The 16547-nt window shown below is 43.6% G+C and overlaps 1 long non-coding RNA gene across 2 annotated transcripts in view; it reads right to left on the bottom strand.

Moving 5' to 3' along the window:
- The window catches only part of LOC128351247 (uncharacterized), a 43948-nt gene that overhangs the window by 14953 nt on the left and 12448 nt on the right, over positions 1-16547 (bottom strand). Inside the window, exon 2 of one of the 2 annotated variants that reach the window (XR_008319663.1) lies at positions 10323-10458. The exons of the other annotated variant lie outside the window; for it this stretch is intronic. This is a non-coding gene — a long non-coding RNA (uncharacterized LOC128351247). The remainder of the gene's footprint in view (positions 1-10322; positions 10459-16547) is intronic. 2 annotated transcript variants of the gene reach the window in all.

Raw genomic sequence — 16547 nt, 5'->3', positions numbered from 1 at the left:
TAGATGGGGCAGACTCAGTTCTCAGTGGTTCCCAGTATGTCCTATGGGGCAAAATAAACCAGTTGAAATGGGCAAAAATTTGAAGGTAGAGTCAAGCCTATATCCTAAAGGTGTTTCTAAATATACAATATTCCCCCATCTCATATAAAAGTGAATAACTGCCATTCACTTTTAAAGAAAGTAACGCCCCCCCCCCCAACACACACACAATTCTCCACTGAGGGGGACCCACTGGGCACAACCCACACAGAGACTACTTCTCAATGCCCCTGAAAAATATGGCTTCTTAGTGCCAGCAAGTTATAAAAAAGATACAATGGGTGTGAGAACAATTATATGGAAACCTGCAACAGTTCAGTACCAGCTGTGTAGATAGGAGTATCTTAAATTCCCAAAATGTTTTGATCACTCACCTTTCTCAAGGAAATCGTTGCTTCACAATCCATTTTACAGAGTACAGTCATCAAAAACCGCCTGGCCTTGTTCAGTTCGAACCAGAGCAGTTTGGTTTTGCCCCCCATTAAAAAAAACCCACCCCCACAGTTTGGTACAGTTCAGGGTCCTCCTCCTTTAAAAAAAAATATCCCCCCTGCTTCTCCGAGGTGGTGGGAGGGGTTGTGGAGGTTCCCCCTCTCCCTGCCAGCCTTCCTTTATACAAAAATTGCCCAGTTCAGGTGCTTTTCGGCCCTTTCCAGGCATTTTCCCCACTGTGGCGGCCATTTTGGAGGCCACCATGCATGCGCAGTGGGACCCTGAGTTCAGGGGCATAGCTATAATTGAATGAAAGGGTTCAAAGAACACGGGCCCCCAGCTCCAGAGGGCCCTCCAGCTCCATCCCTCCCTATTTTCTTCATTATCTCCCTCAGTCTGGGGGGCCACCAGAAAGAGGGATGAACACGGGCCCCCTCTCCCCTAGCTACGCCCCTGCCTGAGTTCATGACCTGTGGGGCTCATAACATGTGAAAGGAGTTAGTCTCTTACCAACTTAAAGCAATAGAACTGCTCAAACAGACTACAGAGCATGTTGGTCACTGACTGAATGTGTAGGGTTCACACAGACACTCCTTGAGCACAAACACCCTTCAGGAGCCTTGCAACAATATAGAGGCTCACACATTGCAATGACATTTTGCTAAAGTTAAACTAAAGATTGGTAGAGGTAAGAGATGCACAGCCTCAAAGTTGCAACTGAGGAAAGAAAGCCTGCCTAGGAGGAACTCCTACAATACAAGCCGACACTGAGGTGGCAGAGAGAATGTGGGATAATCTATGCAGTTGTAACCAAGAGCTCAAGGACACAAACCCTACTTGCATGATAAGGCAAGTTTCAGGTTTGCTTTGATCTATAAGGGAGGAGCTGTAAAGAGTGCTTCTGTTCTCCTGCTTAAGGAATGAAGAATTCCTTTTGCTGCATTATGCATAACATCATTACAGACAAGGTACAAGTCAAGAGCAAATGGTTCATGTACTCCCCTCGCATACTAAAACAGCAGTGGGACTATATGCTGATTTAGGTACTGTATTACATGGCTTTCTTTAAAAGTACCACTTAGGCTCTTGCATTTGCCAGGAGGGAGGGGGGTCTTCCTTCCTCCTTTAGGCTTTCCAAATGTAAAGTTTCTGGTTTCTGTTCCCTAGAGGAAAGTACAAGTAAGGCAAGGGAGCTAGCACTGCAGATCACTATCTGTTCCTTATGATGTGGTGCTAGCGATAGCACTTCTTATCAGCTGGGATTCCAATTCTCAATCCAAAGGGCAAATGTTCACTATATAAAGTAGTAGATAGGTGATATGTACAATTAAGGCTAATGAGCCAGAGGCCAAGAGTACTAAATGCATTGGCTTATCAGCTTTGGGAGATATCTTTGCTATACTTGTGTGTGAATCCCAAGTGCCTTATGCAATGCAGACCAAGTATACAGACAAGATGAACATCTTAAGCATGTTTTCTCAAATGTTGATCCCATTAAAAAAATGTAGGGAGGCTCTCTGGTAAGCAATGCATGTTCAGGATTGCAGCTTAACACATAAATTCAGATGTCTAAGCCTAACTCACATAAATGCAGACGTAAATACATATATTTACCTGGAAACAAACAAACATACAGGCTGTTTGGTCAGGTTAGGACTACTATCCATCATGATTCTATTATTCAAAGAGATTAATTTTCCCGAATCGCTTAACTTTTCATGTAATACAAAAGCACGTCTCCTTTGTGCAGTACTTTTGTGAATAGAAAAAACTGCACACTCTAGACAGGAAAACATTTGGGCTTATGAAGTTAAGGGCCGTTTACACTTCAGACATATATGACATGTCCAGAAGTCTAAGGGCACTATGTAACCAACAGCTGGATAGTTTCCATTTCCACCATCAGGGGAAACAAAGGCAAGCCTTATTCAAAAGTGGTCACCTGATAACAGTCCCATATATGGAAAAGCGGGAGAAGGCAGTCATTTCTTCCCCATTTCTTGCTATAGTCAGGGCTGTCCTTAGGGCATGGCAAGAAGGGTGACCACCCCAGGAGGGCTCTTTTAACCCCCGTTAGAATTAACTGGAAGGGGGCCACGCACTGGCTGATTTGCCCCAGGCCCTGCACCCTGCCAAGGTGCAGGGCTCTTTAAGGACAGAACTGGCTACAGTATTTCAGACTGCATGTAATTATACACCTTTGTTACCATGTACAGAGTTCTGGCCACTTCGTGGGCAAGAAAAGCTTCACCTGGTTAACCACATTCTGTGCAGCAGGCTGCTGTTCAAGGCAGAGGAACAGGACTAGTATTAAAAGGAGAGAGGAGAACAGCAAGTGTGTGAAGAAGAGTGTTCAAATGTTTTGAAAGGGACTTTAATCTGCCCATTTCCCCCCAATCTGTGAACAAAAAATTATGTACTCACAGTTTTAACTCATGTAACTCCTTTTTGTTTAAAACATTTGATTTGAGAAATATAAACAATGCATTATTTAGGACTAGTCAACAATAAGGAAGGGCTTCCTTCCCCCATTTCCTAACTAGATTCAGGGCCCATTGTTCTAACAAATTTACACTGAAGTCCATTTATATATAAAGCCAATAGGGAGCCATGCCAGAAGAATTCAACCTACAAAATGGTCTTTTTCTGTTCAGCCCTTCACCTTTCATGAAGAAATTCATTACATTTCACATAGAACAGAAAAACAGACTCGTTCCTTCAGATGAAGTAAACAGCACAATTACAAGAACTCTATTTCAAGCCAGACAGCAAAAGCAATCACCAAGAACAATAAAAGTCATATACTCCAGATGACAGGAAGCAAGCAATGCCATGTCGAGTATGATCAGTTGTGTCTTTTATAGAGCCACTCTAAGTTAAGAATATCAGTATGGAGGGCTGATATCAAGTCCAAATTTAGCACAGATGCTAAAAATTTCTAGTGGAGGCAGATTTCCCATTCTACATTATTAACTTTTATGCCAGGATTAGCTCCCCAAACAGCTTACAGTTAAAGTTTGCAAAGAGAGTTCTTTACCATTGACTGAGACAGTGGATGATTTGGCTTCGCTGGGAAACAACACAGAGAAAAATGCCTTAGTTTCAATTCCTGTCTCAACTCGGACAATTAATGATCCCTCTATTCATTCTAAAGAGCTGTATTCACCTTGTATCTCACATTCTTCTCATGTCTCTAAATTTAGCTCGGAGGTACTGAAGCTGGTTGATATAGCCATTCGAGAGAATGCTCTGATGGAGAAAAACAGGTGGGCAGGCATGCTCAGTGACCCGCACTTTGAAGCTTTACTGTCCACCTTGGACCCTACCCATATGTCCTCCACTAACAATCCTATGGAGAGTTCGGATGTTCTGGTCTCTCAAGGGGATTCCAATCCTCTTTGTGATCTGCCAGTTGACACTATACGGGAATCTTTATCAAGACCCCTTGTTGTGCTGGACTTGCCATCAGCTACTAACTGCGAATCTTTACGAAGATCCCCTCCTGTGCTGGAGAGTGCTAATGCTCTGAACAAAGAGTGCCCTCACTCTCGACAAAATTGACTTGTGGGGTTCACAGCACAACTCAGGGTGCTTTCCTGGAACGTGGCCAGTTGGAAACACAAGATCTGTGATTTAGATTTCTGCTCCTTTATTAGCGGTGTTGATATTCTTTTGCTACAGGAAACATGGATTATTGGTAACATCTCTTTGTCTGGTTTTTTGGTACACTCTTTAGATGCAGTACCAGGTACAGGAAAGGGTAGGCCAAAGGGGGGATTGGCTATTCTTACTTCCACCATGCTCAGGGGTAAAGTGTCCCTAACTGGGCAATTGGATTCGCTAGCCCTTGCTGTACTTAGTAGCCTGAAAACGTTTAATATAATAGTGATTTCTGTTTATGTACCTCCTGTTGGTTCCTGTACAAAAATAGATGAGATATGGCATAAATTAGAGACCTTTATAGCCTCTATCTGAGCAGCTTTTGGGGGGACTTCTGTGATAATGGCTGGTGACTTTAACGCTCGTTTGGGTGCTGATAATGACACTCTCTGTAATAAATTTCATTACCATCCTGTCGATATCCCTATTCCATTGCCCTTGCTTACATGGTACTCTAAGGACCTCAGGTCTAATACCCGTGGTTTCCATCTCCTGTCCCTATGCCATAAGGAGGATCTCCATCTCCTTAATGGCTCCGTTATAACAGATTTTCCTGCTGAATTCTCTCATTAGTCTGGTTCCAATCCTTCTTTGATTGATTATATGGCTATCTCATGTAGTTTGGCTTCGCGTGTCAGCTCTTTTCGAGTGGTCCCTCGCCTGGAAAGTGACCATTCTCCTCTTGAGCTACGCTTATGGTCAACTGGCTCAATCCATTTGGTGGAAGGACAGCTGTCCCATTTAGAATTGGAGCATGGGCCCCTCAGAGCTAAATGGACAGAAGAATGCGCCTTTCGTTTCTCTGCAATACTGAATTCAGACAAAGCTAGCGGTTTGCGAGAGGCGATATTAGCCACACGTACCATTCAAGAGAGGGATTCGACTCTCTCCAACTATCATGGTATTTTGGCTCTTTTACTTCCTGTGCTGGTTAAATCTCGTTCTCATTCTAGTAATCACCTCAAGGCTCCATCCAAGCCGTGGTTCGATCTTGACTGCCTGAATGCAAAAAGGGTCTTAACTGATCCCTCGTTAATCTCTAAGCAGGAGATCTCAAAAAAAGATCACAATACAAACAGCTAATTAGAGATAAGAAATTTAAAGCCGCCAGAGAAAACTAGGCCAAATTAATTGAGGCGGCTAGATCAAAGAACCAAGTTATCTTCTGGAGGCTGATCTCACCCGTAATGGGCAAAGCTTTGTCCTCCCCCTCTTATCATATCTCAGCTGCTGCCTGGGAAGAGCATTTTCGTTCCCTCTATAAAAGGGTTAGTGGGATGGATGTTAATATCATCAACGAATTAAATAATACTGTGATTCCCAGTTGGGACCCTGTATCGTGCCCCGAAGTCGAAAGGCTTATTAAATCTTTTCCTAGAGGCAAGGCCCCGGGAAGCGACTTTATTACTATTGATGCGCTGCGGTCTAATCTTGATTGGTGGGTACCCCTGCTTGCTTCTCTCTTTTCTTACATCGACTCTACGGCTAATATCCCCCGTGATTGGGGTGTAGCCATTATTATACCCATTTATAAAAAGGGCAATAGGGATGACCCTAAAAATTATCGCCCAATCAGCCTTCTAAACGTGATTAGTAAGATCTATGCTAAACATCTATTTTATAAATTGGTGGATTGGATTGAGACAAATGATGTTCTGGCCCCAGAGCAGGCTGGCTTTCGGGCGGGCCGGTCTACCCTGGAGCACGCCTTCACTCTACAATTCTTATCTGAAAAATATTCTAGTAAGCCAGCTTCCGGACTTTAGGTCGCCTTTATTGACCTTAAATCCGCATTTGATCTTATATCCCGTGATAGGCTCTGGTGTAAACTGTGGGATCTTTCCATAGACAGAAGGTTGCTATTATTGATTTCTTCCTTGTATGAAGGCACCTTTCTGAAAGTTTGCTGCAATGCACTGGGGTCCCTTTCGACTGCGATACCTACATACAGGGGCATGAGGCAGGGTTGCATCCTGGCTCCCTTATTATTTAATCAATACATTAATTTGGTGGTCCCTTTCGTATCTACACCTTCTACGCATCCTCCCAAAATAGCAAATAAGCATGTATCTGTCCTTTCATATGCGGATGATATGGCAATCATGTCCCAAACCCCAATTGGTTTGAGACGTGCCTTGGGCCTTCTTTCAAAATTTTGTTCCCAAGGGTTCATTGAGATAAATTATGAAAAAACTAAAGTCCTAGTCTTTGCAAAACAACCTAGGCAATATTGTTGGTCCATCAATGGTCATAGGATTGCACAGATCAACTCCTTTAAATATCTAGGAGTGGTTTTTCATTCATCAGGGTCACGCAATGCCCACCTCAAATCTACTTTGTTGACAGCACAGCTAACCACTAATCTAATTACATCTTTTCATTTCTCAAGGGGGCAGTTCTTATATCCCTGCTGCAGTTCAACTATTTGTATCTAAAGTCCACCCTCAAGTGTTGTACGGAGCCCAAATAGGACCTGTTACCAACTTTACGGCTTTAGAAGCCCTGCAGTCCAAATTTCTGAGATCTATATTGTTAGTCCCCCGATGCGTGCCTAATGTTTCGTTAAGACGAGAGGTGGGTATAATTAGATTGGAAACTTGTTATTGGAGGAATATCATATTATTCTGGTTAAAATTTGTCTTCTCTTGTGTAGGATTGGCCCCCCGCCCCTTATTAAGACTGATTGTTTCAGATTCAAATGGAAGACCCAAATTATTGACAAATTGGCTCATTATGGTTTCTCTCAGGATGAGATTATCAAAATGGGATATGATCGAGCCAGGACTCAGATCAAACAACGTATCATGGATATGGAACTGCAGGAAGAAGTTGCTTCCTTGCCTAAGAATGTCTTTTGGGGGGATCAAATGCTTAACATCAAACCAGCTAGCTATTTGAGCCTAATTACCATTCCTAAATTCAGACGTGCTTTGACGCTCGCCCGTCTAAATGCGCTTCCATCTGCTGTTATGGAGGGAAGATTTAAAGGTACCCCTTTCTCTGCTCGACTTTGCCCCTGTGGGTCTGGTCAAGTGGAGACAAGTGCGCATGCCATTTTATATTGTAATTTCTATAGGGACGCCCGCTTAAGATTAGTGTCCCCTTTGCTGCAATGTTTTCCTGGGCATTTGGATGACTTTTATTTGAAGTATTTACTGTCCAGTCTTGATGACGAGCTAATCAGCAAAATGGCTAGGTACTGTTATATCATTTGTAACATCTGCTTAGGTTTCCAATAATGTTTTGCTTTCTCTTTTCCATGATTTTTGTTTTATGATTGTAATGGAGGGTGCTCTGCTCCCTTTGGCTATCAGCAAGATCTATCTGGACTTCACCACATCTGCCTTAATTCTAACCTGTTAATATTGCGTTATAATCTGTGTAATTTATTATGCTGAGTTTCTTGCAAGTATGTATGTTTTACTAAGTATTGGTCTATGACCACAATAAAGAAGTGTGTGTTTAAGTTTGCAAAGGTTAAAGGTATAAAAAAGGGAAACATGTATGTGTCTGTGAAGAATTCACCTGTATTAGCTTGGTTTGTATAAGGCTGACTCAGCCTTCCATCCTTCCGAGGTCGGTAAAATGAGTACCCAGAATGTTGGGGGGGCTATATGCTAAATCATTGTAAACCGCTTAGAGAGCTCCGGCTATAGAGCGGTATATAAATGTAAGTGCTATTGCTATTGCTATAATTATGTTTGGTTGCAATAAGTTATTACCTCTATGTACCAAGGCATAGAGCCACCTAATGGCGTATCAGCGGGAAATGACTTGACTAGCAAGCCAGAGGTTGCCAGTTCGAATCCCCGCTGGTATGTTTCCCAGAGATTATGGGAAACACCTATATCGGGCAGGAGCGATACAGGAAGATGCTAAAAGGCATCATCTCATACTGTACGGGAGGAGGCAATGGTAACCAAACAAAACAACAGGGCTCTGTGGTCGCCAGGAGTCAACACTGACTCAACGGCACACTTTACCTTTACTGAGGCATCCAGATGAAGGTTTAACCAGTCAAATGAAAACAGAAGAAATTCTGCAGGTGACAACTGCATTAGGACTGGCAAGATCCACCTGATCATTCCAAGGAGTGGAGTACAAGTTGAGTATCCCTAATCCGGACATCTGAAATCCTGAATGCTCCAAAATCCAGAAACTACCACGGCGTGCGCCCGCAGCACCAACTCATTGCTGCTGAGCGCCTCGTAACAAAACAAAAAACAAAACACCTCAGCTCACTCGCTCGCTTTGGTGCTAGAGACTTTAAATAAAATACAGTGTACAGTAACCTTTCGTGTTTAGACTTGGATCCCATGCCCAAGATATCTCATTACTGTATGCAAATATTCCAAAATCTGGAAGAGTCAGAAATCTGGAACACTTCTTGTCCCAAGCAGTTCGGATAAGGGATACTCAACCTATATAAACAGAGCTCTGTGAGGAAAGCTCTGGGAAGGACAGCACTTTTAGTGCTCTATAAGTGCCTTCCATGATGATCCTGGGGCTTGATAGAGCTCAGTTTCCTGCAGTGAAGTCACACCAGCACTGGACAAAGTGAAGCATTGGGTAGTGGGAACAGTTAGCTCTGTGTGGGGCCAGAGTGCTGTGCACAGTATTCAAACTTTTGGTCAAAGGTTTGCACAGGCCTAACAAACAATTAGTCAAGGAGCTACACTTAGGATCAATGGTAGGGATGTGCAGAATGTTCCAAACTTGAAATGGGCTGTTGTGAGAGTTCCGTTCCAAAAGTGGTATATAAATATCCATAATTGTAGATGAACTGTGGTGTAGTGGTTAGAGTGCTGGACTAGGACTGGGGAGACCCGAGTTCAAATCCCCATTCAGCCATGATACTTGCTGGGTGACTCTGGGCCAGTCATTTCTCTCTCAGCCTAACCTACTTCACAGGGTTGTTGTGAGGAGAAAGTTAACTATTTTAACTGCTCTGGGCTCCTTGGAGGAAGAGCAGAATATATAAATGTAATTTTTTAAAAAATAAAATTGATAAAAAATGTGGCACAAACATGCCTGCAGAATCACAACAGGCCTCCAGGCATTTTGGCAAAGTCCACAACTGAGCCAAGGACTTTTAAATTTGGAGCCTAAGGGGCACATTGTATGAACTACAAAAAGCTAATCTGGCCACTTTTTAAAATTGTTTTTAAAGAGCAGGAGATCTCCAGGCCAGGTCATGTGGGGAAGTGGGTATTTAACTCTCATCTACTATGGCCCCAGTCAGGGTTGCCATTTACACAGACAAAACCAAAAACCCTAAACTCACAACTAGGGCTGCCACTTTACCCAAAATGACCCAATTTCTCCAGCTTTATTCTTTTTTTCTTCAGGTGAAGGGGCAGTAAAGGTTCATATCAGACCATTTTTGAAGACACCACTCAGCTCTACCCCTTTACCAGATCTCCCCTTCCCCTCAATTTTTCAAATATAAGTAGTCTTCTGATGTCAACAGATTCTGCCTTGCAAGGCCTCATGTCCAAAATCTCAGGGCTGTGGATGCATCCAACCTCACAACTCTACCCAGAAGGCCAGATGACATGTTTAAAATCACATCTAGTTTGGCCCCAATGCTCTTCCAGCTGAGCTACCTTTCAAGAAATTTGGCTAAGCTGCAAGTTTGAAAGTCCAAACTTTACAGCAAAACTTCTCTGTATGATCTTAGTCCTGTCACACACAGGTCTCTGCCTATCAGTCTTAATAGCTGACCCAAGTCTCACCATCCCTTTCAAGGTGGGAAACAGGGGAAATTCCACTGAAGATAAGATTCAAATCACATACCAAATACTTCAAATAAAACTTCAGTCTTGAATTTTCTGGAATATTTATATTCAACTTGTATGTTATCTTAAGAGAGAGAGAGAGAAAGAGAGAGAGAGAGAGAGCTCCAAAAGTGCAAGTCTGATAAGTAGATGAATATGAGTCAAGGCTGGGGAAAAGTAATAGAAAGTTTTTCTTTTAAAAAGTGAACCCAGTGACACAGATTTAATTTGAGTGTAAATACAGCACCATTAAAAAATAAAGTACATTTTATAAAAGCCCAATGACTTCAGTTAAGTCATCACTTTAACTTTCATGTTCATTTTTCTAGGAAAAATGATTAAATTTTCAGATCGAAATCACTTTTGCAGCAGCTTTTATGCCTGCAGCTTTCTGCAATCTGCAGTCCCACTTACTGAAAATGGGTGCTCTCTGGAGAACGTTCTTTACTCAGTTCCATGCAACGCCCATTTGACATTTTCTTGAGGATGAGGAATAAAGCAAGGATTGCAATTCAGTTGGAAATCAAGAAGCAATAAGGACACTTTACTCCTGAAAAAATGCAGTTCAAGCACAATTAGGTAAGGATGTGGAGATAAAAGTAAATACTGTTCAGCTTCATTCTCTTACTTTTGGTTTGTGCTCACTGTGTTCTTTCTCCTTTGTTCATTGGTGCAAGAGAACAGTGGGGAAAGTGCTGAAACAAATATTTGAGCACAGGCGACTGTCAAAAAACACACTCCTGAACATTTTTAGATACTTCATTCTAGCTCTTTAGATCTCCATATATTCACACATGAGCCACTATACTTTAAAACAAGGAGGTCAAGAAAAAATGAAGGCCAGAACCCAACAAGATAATAACCATTTCACCGCTTAGGGTAGAACGAGATGTTTGAAGAGCATGATTCCCCAGCTGCCAGTATCATTTTCCCCACCACCACTCAGTCTATGATGTGAGGTGGGAGCTGGAAAAACACAGAATCGCATGTGTTGTATTAGACTGCTCATTAGTGGGAAGAGATAGAGAGACTCAAAAGCTGTGGCAACAGCAAGTTGCTTACCTGTAAATGTAGTTCCTCTTGTGTTCAACTGTACCTTCATGCAAATGGGCTTCACCCATGTGCAGAAGCCCAGCTTGAGAACCTTCCAAGCTTTGCTACATTTTGGCAGTAGCCCCACCCCCTAGCCTACAAGAGATCAAGGCTATCTCCCCGTTCCAGTTCAAGAGTTTGCTGCCTCTTAAGCTAAGTGCTAAAAGTAACAACCATTCCTCCCTGAAGGTGGCTGTATGAAGGTACAGTTGACCCCCAGAAGAACTATCATTACAGGTAAGCAATTTGCTATTTTCCTTCATGATCACTGGAGGTCGGTGCGGGTGTAAAGATCAGGCTGTTAGGAGAAGATTGATTGGAGGACCTGTCATCCAAAGGCAGAGTCCTGCCTTGCCCTTGTATCAAATACATAATGCTTCATGAAAGACAAGGGGGTGGACCAGGTAGCCACCTGGCAGATGGACTCCAAAGGAATGGACCCGTCGAAAGCTGTGGAGGTAGCCATGGCCCGCATGGAGTGTGCCCTTAGGGATTCTGGTGGCAGCTTATACGCAATCTCATAATACAGTTTTATTGTGACTACTATTCATCTGGAAATGGACTGCACAGACACACAATGGCCTATGTCCTCTGTCTTTGCATTGCCATACATAATTGGAACTCTTGACACCCAATCTGAAAATGCAGAAACTTTCGGTGTTAAGTCTGATAGAGATATAGGTAATATGCCTCAAGGTTTAAAGACACCAAACCAGACCTTGCGCTTCAAAAGGAGAAGAACAGCAGCCATAAGCATTCTGAACTTTCTGTAGGTGACAAAAGTATTCAGGTCCCTGAGGTCCATGATGGGGTGAAGGCCCCCATTACTCTTTGGAACCATGAAATAATGGGGGGGGATCCTGTGGTAGTGTTGCAAGACACAGGTTTGATGGCATCCTTGCAGAGCAAAGAATCAACCTTTTGGAGGAGTTCTGGCGTGGGACATGTGATATGGACACCTGAGGCTAGGGGGAAGCATGACAAACACTATTGAGATGCAGATGATGGTCAGGATGCACTGGTCTGAAGTGATGCATTCCTAGGTGTTCAGGTAGGGTCTCAAACATGTTCTGAAGCTGAAATGGTCATGAGCATTTACTGTAAGCAGATGGTTTGGACTCTGGCTGCTCCAATTTTCCAAAGGAAAATGTTTCCACAATCGTGAGGAACAGGAAGCTTGAAAGGAGTGGTCCATTGGAGTAGTTGGAGTAGGTAGGTGGTTGGAAAGCTGCAGCAGACGAGGAGTGCAACAACCTGCTGTCCCTGGAGAATTTCTACTGAGATTGGTGGGACTTCATAGACTTAGCAGTGTTCCTTAACTTTTGAATTCTCTCCATAGCCTCATCAGTACATTCACCAAAGAGTGCCTGGCCATCAAATGGAAAATTCTCTATTCTTGTTCTCGTTCCAGGTTCTAAAGTTGTGGAATGCATCCAAGCGTGCCTCCAAAGAGTGATCACAGTGGACAAGGAGCGGGCAGTGCAATCAGTGGCATGGCGAGAGGTATGGAGGAGTTCCTTTGACAAACAGCAAGCTTTCTTTTAGTAAGACAGCAGTCTCACATTGTTCTTGAGGAATGTACTGAGACCAACTTCTGATATCTCCCATAGAAGCAAATTCTATCAGGCCACACAGGCCTGGAAATTTTGCCATTTTCAAATGTAACAGAGGTAGAATAAATGTGCCTCCCCAGGGCATCTAATTTTCTCCCCTCTCTATCAGATGGTTCAGACAAGATCCTTTGAGTGGGATTGGGCCACCTCCATGCTCACTGAATTGGGCATGAGATGGCACTACAAGAACTGATATTCTCCTGCCTGGACCTTGTAGAAGCCATCTAATTTCTTCACGGTACTTGGTAATGCAGCAAGCTTCCTGCAACATGACTTGGCAATGTCCATCAAAGCAGAATTAAAGGGCAAAAATATAGGGAGTATGACATATTTGAATCTATTAGCCTGAAGAAAAGAAAAGGAGTAGCCTTAAGGGACTCATTTATCTGGATGCCTGAAGAGACTGCCATCTTCTGCACCTGTTCCATGAATAATTTGAGGTCATTCGAGGAGGAACATGGTTTAGGGTCTTCTATAAGATCAGGTGACATCAAACCAGATGCCAGGTCAAAAGAAGTATCAGCATCAACTTCTGAGTCTGCATCCTCATCAGAAGAAGGAGGGACCTGTGGTTCCATGTCAGGTGATGTAGACTGGCTATCAGAGACCAGTGGAGCAACTAGTGTGGGAACTGGTGTGACTTTGGGGATCTCCTGTGGGGATGGGTCACAAGATGTGTGAGCTGGAGTGCTTGGTTGCTAACACAGAAGTAGATATAGTGGGCATAACAGAAACATGGTGGAACAGTGAGAACCAGTGGGACACTGTTATCCCTAGATATAAACTCTATAGAAAGGACAGGGAGGGGTGCCTTGGAGGTGGAGTAGTACTGTATGTTAAAGAAGGGATAGAAGCTAATGAGGTAGAAAACCTAGGAGCACCAGAGTCCTCCACAGAAACCTTGTGGGTGACAATACAAGGCCTGGAAGGAAATGTGCTACTGAGGACATGCTATCGCCCTCCAGATCAAAACGCTGGCAAAGACTGGGAGTTGCAGGAGGAAATCAGGGAGGCTTCATGGAGAGGCAGGGCTGTAATAATGGGTGACTTCAATTACCCACACATAGACTGGGTAAATTCACAATCAGGTAATGACAAAGAGTTCAAATGTCTAGATACGCTGAATGATCGTGCCCTAGAACAGTTGGTCATGGAACCAACCAGAGAGAAGGCGACCTTGGACTTAATCCCAAGTGGCACCCAGGACCTGGTGCATGATGCCAGTGTCATCAACTCTTTAGGGAACAGTGACCATAGTGCGATCAAATTCAGCATACTCACGGGGAGAGAATCACCAAGGAAGTCTAACACTTTGAATTTCAGAAGAGGAAACTTCTCCAAAACGAGGAATATGGTGAAAAGAAAGCTGAAAGTGAAAATCTGGAAAGTCACTTCGCTCCAGAATGCATGGAGTTTACTCAAAACCACAATACTAGAAGCCTAGTTAGATTGTATACCCCAAAGGAAGAAAGGTACCACTAAGTTCAGGAGAATGCCAGCATGGATAACAGGTAAAGTCAAGGAAGCCATAAATGGGAAGAAGACTTCCTTCCGAAATTGGAAGGCCTGTCTGAATGAAGAGAACAGAAAGGAACACAAACTCTGGCAAAAGAAATGCAAGGTGACAATAAGGGAAATGAAAAGAGAGTTTGAGGAACATTTAGCTAAAATCGTCAAGGGGAATAACAAAAACTTTTTAAAATACATCAGTAGCAGCAAGGGCGTGACTATCATAGGGCAAGGGGAGACAGTTGTCTGGGGGCCCAGTGCCTTGGGGGGCCCCCCAGAGGCAAGTCACATGACTGATTCCCCCAGCCACTCACCCACCCCGGATTCCTTCAGTTGTACTCGTTCTCCAAAATTTATTCATCCATCCATCCATCACATTAATATACATTTATAAACTGATGTGAGTGTTAAGACCTGGAGCTACCAGAACAGCATGTCTTTCTCCAGTACCATTAAATGACTTGCATCATCCACAATTTACAAAAACCTTTAAAAAAATAATTTAGGGTGATGTTCTATTGTGGCACATAGGGTGTGTGTGTGTGTGTGTGTGTGTAAATTTTACTGTGCTTTTTGTTACCACTATTCAGACGCATTTAAGATTTCTTTACTTCATGAGCTGAACTTCAGTGGGGGGGTGGGGGCATTTTAAAATCTTGTCTCTGGGCCCACGTCAATCTTGCTATGCCCCTGAGAAGCAGGAAACCTGCCAGGGAGGCGGTTGGACCATTAGACAATGAGGGAGTGAAAGGGGTTGTTAAGGAGGACATGGAGATTGCAGAGAAGCTAAATGAGTTATTTACATCTGTCTTCACGGCATACTGAGGATACTGAGCATATACCTGTCCCTGAACCAAGCTTTTCAGGGATGGAGGCTAAAGAACTGAGTCAGATAGAAGTGAAAAGAGATGATGTTCTTGTTGGAAATTCTCTGTGGTGAGAGGATCCCTTTCTCATTATAGCAGAGTGCACAGAGGCACAACACAGCGGTAGTTTAGTTAAGCATGCGTGTATCCTGAGAGTAAAGTAACTTGGAGCCAATTCATAGTTTCAAATCAATATAAAAGGCATTATTAAGGAACTCCATTCTAGATAGGAAAGTGAGGAGTTAGGATCTCTAATCTATCTATCTAGCTGGATGCAGATGGATTCTGCATCCTCTCTGCACATATGGTGCAGGGAGAGAGGCTTGCCATGTTGCAAGGTAGGAGGCCAGGTAGAAAGAGAGAGAGAAGGAAGGAAGTTGAATCCCCTAAGAGTAGCAATCTACATTTCAAAGGGATAGCATCAGAGCAGTGGAGAAGTGATGACAAATGTCTTGACCCTCTAGCCCTCTGACTTACTAGTCTGTCCTCCACTGTCTGAGACAAAGAGACAGCGCATAGTCCTTTAACTTCCAACAGTTCTAAACTGTCTGGAAAAACTGAAAACTAACAGATCACCAGGGCCGCATGGCATCCATCCAAGAGTCCTCAAAGAATTTAAATGTGAAATTGCCAACCTCCTTGCTAAAATATGTGATTTATTCCTGCTATCAGGTAGGGATGCGCAGACTGGCTCAAGATCGAATGGGTTTGATGTCAAGCCGGTTTGGTTCGATGGCTCAATGTCAAACAGAACCACTCCCTGTTCAGGCTGGCCCTGGACTGAACCCCGAGGGGTTTGCGAATTAAAAAAAAAAATTTAATTACCTTTAGCCCTTTGGGGAAGATCCTTGAGGTGGGGGAAGGTCCGTGGGGGAAGGTTCCCCTTCCAGGTCCTCGAGGTGGGGGAAGGTTCCCCCACCAGCCTCCATTATCACCCCCTCCAGCCAGTTCTTTGGCCCATTCAGACCTACGTAGATCAGCGCTGTGGCCATTTTGGATGCCACTGTGCATGCACGAGTAGCCTCAGCAAGGCCTGGCATAACCCAGGACCTCACCAAAACCATCTGCGCTTGCGTGGAAGTATCCAAAATGGCCACCATGCTGAATTACAGAGGCCCAAATGGTCCAAAGAACCGGCTGAACAGGCCGGAGGAGTGATAACAGAGGTTGATGGGGGGAGGTGGAACCTCCGCAGACACACACACACCCCCACCGCCTCGAGGACCTTCCCCAAAGGGGTAAAGGTAAAAGATTTTGAGAACACTTAGCAGTCAGGGGATAAAGGGACAAGTACATGTGTGGATTGCTAACTGGTTGAAAGACAGGAAATAGAGGATAGGTATAAATTGAGAGTTTTCACAGTGGAGTAAGAAGTGAGAAGTAAGAAGTGGGGTCCCCCAGGGATCTGTACTGGGACCGGAGCTTTTTAATTTATTCATGAATGACCTAGAAACTGGGGTAAGCAGCAAGGTGACCAAATATTCAAATGATACCAAACTCTTTTGGGTAGTGAAATAGAACACGGATTATGAGGAGCTCCAAAAGGATCTCTCCAAACT

The sequence above is a fragment of the Hemicordylus capensis genome, chromosome 3, assembly GCF_027244095.1.
Source record: "Hemicordylus capensis ecotype Gifberg chromosome 3, rHemCap1.1.pri, whole genome shotgun sequence".
NCBI classification, from domain to species: Eukaryota; Metazoa; Chordata; class Lepidosauria; order Squamata; family Cordylidae; genus Hemicordylus; species Hemicordylus capensis.
Note: the sequence above shows the minus strand (reverse complement) of the source record. Positions and strands in the feature narration are given on the sequence as shown.